The following is a 3,338-nucleotide window of genomic DNA, read 5'->3' as shown; positions in this document are numbered from 1 at the left end:
AGGGCAGACACCCGAATGGATCGTCGCGGTCACGGGGACGTGCGATCGGCCCGAGGTTATCCAGAGTCGCAACGCTTACGGGGAGAGCGCGGCAGGGGGGAGGCCGCGGAGGACCGTCCCGACGCCGGGCCCGGGACCCCGGATTGGTTTTGATCTGATTAATGCACGAATCCCTGGCGGTCAGCGCTCGTTTGCACGTATTAGCTCTAGAATTATCACAGTTGTCCGAGTCAACGGTTTGGAGCGATCAAAGGAACCATAACTGATTTAATGAGCCATTCGCAGTTTCACTGTACCGTCCGTGTGTACTTACACGTGCATGGCTTAATCTTTGAGACAAGCATATGCTACTGGCAGGATCAACCAGGTAGCCCCCCAACACGACTGGACCGCGTCGAGGTTCGGGAGAGGAGAGGCCTGCGGGAAGAGAGGGGGGGCGGCGGAAGAGCCCCGCGGCGGCAGGGCGCCCGGACGGAACGGGTATAGGCAGGGCGTGCGGCGTCCGGAGAGGATGCGGGATGGCATGGGGCTTCCCTGGGGGGGGCGGGGAACGGAGCCCTCGCAGCACCGGGGACATGTGCGGGAGGAGCGGCTCGCTGTGCGGTGCGTGGTCCCGAAGCGGCAGGCGTCTGGAAAACACCCCTTGCACGGGGAGGGCGAGGTGACTGGCCTCCGGAGGACGCCACGGCCGCCCCCGTCTCACCAACCGCACCCAAGGCAACACACAGGGTCGCTCGGGGAGATGGCGTGCGGGGGTGGGCCTATGTGGCGCCACCGTCTGGCTTAGACCTGCCTCCGCCGCGGGGGGTCCTCGACCCACCGGCGGACAGGCACGAGGATTGGGAGAGGGGGGCTGGCCGTCAGGGTCCGCCGCGGCTCCGGCACTAACCCGATGACGCGGAGGTCGCGTGGGTGGTCGTCGGCCAGGCCGTGTCGGCGTCGCCTTCCAGAGTAGTCCCTCTTCCCGCTCGCGCCCGTAACCTCAAAGGGATGCCCGAGCGGCTTTTCCTCCCAGGGCTGCTCCCCGCCCGGGGGCGGGAGCGCATGGGGAACCCCAGGTCGGCCTTTCACCGTACTCCCTACCTCTTGGCCCTCGTTCCTTCTCCCGTTCTCCATCTAACCCCTTGGCTCTGGGGTTTCCGCGCTCGCTCTCTCTCTCCTTCTCCCTGCCGAGCCGCCAGGGAGGATGAGGGTCGAAGGGGAAAGGTGACGGTCGGGCTGGGGCACACCACACGGTGAGAACCCCCTTCGCCTGCCTCCACACATCTGTCGTCCTCCCCACTGACGTAGGGGCCCGGGAAAAGACTGGAAATCGCGAAGCTCGGCAGTGGCGCGGAGACGCCACCCACCGCCGCCGCTGTCGCCACCGCCGCGGAGGCCGCCCTGTCGGACGCGAGGGGCGGCGCGGGCCTCCGCTGGCCGGTTACGCATCTGGAAGAAAAGGGCCGCCCTCGGAGAAGATCGGTGTGCTTCCCCGCACAGGAAGCGATTCGGACGACGGCCCCCACGCCTGGGTGGGTGGGCGCCACGCCGTTCGCCCGTGCGGGTCGTCGGACCGCTGCCTTCGCTCGGGTCGGGCCAATCTCCCCACGGCTCGGCCACCTCCGCGGACGGGAGGCGAGGCCGGCGTGCGCGCCCAAAGATAGGTGTCGAAAGCCCGGGGGTAGAGGAGGAAGGGGACCGCTCACCTTAAGCCAGCGCGAGCTCCAAAGCCCGGGCCGAGCGAGCGGCGCCACCTCCCCACCCGGGAGCGCTGCGCCAGATCGATCGGAGGAAGAGCAGGGGTGCGTGGAGGGACTTGCCCAAGTACGGAGGCTGCTAACCCCTGTCGTCGGGAAATACGTGCCCAAGAGTCCTGGAAGCGAGACTCGGGTACAGGCGCCCTTGCAGAGGGGGTACTGGATGTGGAACTGGGGTCAAAGCCACAAAAGCATCCGCCCTCATGGAGCCTCTCCCGGGCCTAAAAATCCAGATTTTAGCCTTGACGGCGCCCCCATGTGGAGAACCAGGGCCCGTGGGGGGGGTCTGGCCAGGCTCACTTCAACCCAGGAACACCTCTCTGACTTGGGATAGGCGACCGGCAAAAGTCCCCCCACGCAGCTGCGGAAGCCTGGGTTCAGCCAAGGTGCAGACCTCCAGCCGAACAGGGACTCATAGCCAAAACGCGTACCCGGGCCTACGGAGGTGAAAACCTGCTTAAATGAGTCAAAATGTGTCGGGGCTGAGAGGTACCTCTCTCTCATATATTCTGCCGGTGGTGTGCAAAACTGGGTCTTTGTATGGAGTGTCACCCTATACCCACTTTAGGGACGCATTCCAAAAAGTACCCGATCGCCTGGAACTGTCAGGCGGATTCGGCTCCCTGGAATTTCCTCATTCTGGTTCTTTTTCACTTTTTGTCTCTTTTGCGACATCTAGTGGGCAGGCTGCATTACTGCAACCAGGGACACCTCAAAACGCTTGGAACTGGGGAGCGGGCTCAATTTACTAACGTTTTGCGGGTCCTGGAAGTCAAAATTGTGACTTCTGAAAACGACTAAGTATGAAGGACTCATCGGGCGAATCGCTCTGGAACTGAAATCGGATGCGCTCACTCACATTTTCCCCTCTCTGGAAGTCTGACACAAGTTGAAAAATTTTCTAAGTCCACAAAAAAATTTTTTTCAACTTTTTTTCAATTTTCCCCCTGTGGGATATATATTTTACCCACACATTTGGAGCTCTCCTGGGATGCCCTCTAACATATTATAACCTCATTTTGTGGAAGTTTTCACAAAATTGTGAAATTTTCAAAAAGTCAGAAATTTTGACAAAAACGACTAAGTATGAAGGACTCATCGGATGAATCGCTCTGCAACTGAAATCGGATGCGCGCACTGACATGCTCCCCTCTCTGGAAGTCTGACAAATGTGTGAAAATTTTCTAAGTCAACAAAAAAAAATTTTTTCAACTTTTTTTCAATTTTCCCCACGTGGGATATATATTTTACCCACACATTTGGAGCCCTCCTGGGATGCCCTCTAACATAGTATAACCTCATTTTGTGGAAGTTTTCACAAAAAAGTGAAATTTGCAAAAAGTCAGAAATTTTGCCAAAAACGACTAAGTATGAAGGACTCATTGCGCGAATCGCTCTGGAACTGAAATCGGATGCGCTTACTCACATGCTCCCCTCTCTGGAAGTCTGACACATGTGTGAAAATTTTCTAAGTCCACAAAAAAAATTTTTTTCAACTTTTTTTCAATTTTCCCCCTGTGGGATATATATTTTACCCACACATTTGGAGCTCTCCTGGGATGCCTTCTAACATAGTATAACCTCATTTTGTGGAAGTTT

The sequence above is a fragment of the Phyllobates terribilis genome, unplaced genomic scaffold (genome assembly GCF_046119375.1).
Source record: "Phyllobates terribilis strain yellow unplaced genomic scaffold, ASM4611937v1 Scaffold_23__1_contigs__length_19252631, whole genome shotgun sequence".
NCBI lineage: Eukaryota > Metazoa > Chordata > Amphibia > Anura > Dendrobatidae > Phyllobates > Phyllobates terribilis.
Note: the sequence above shows the minus strand (reverse complement) of the source record.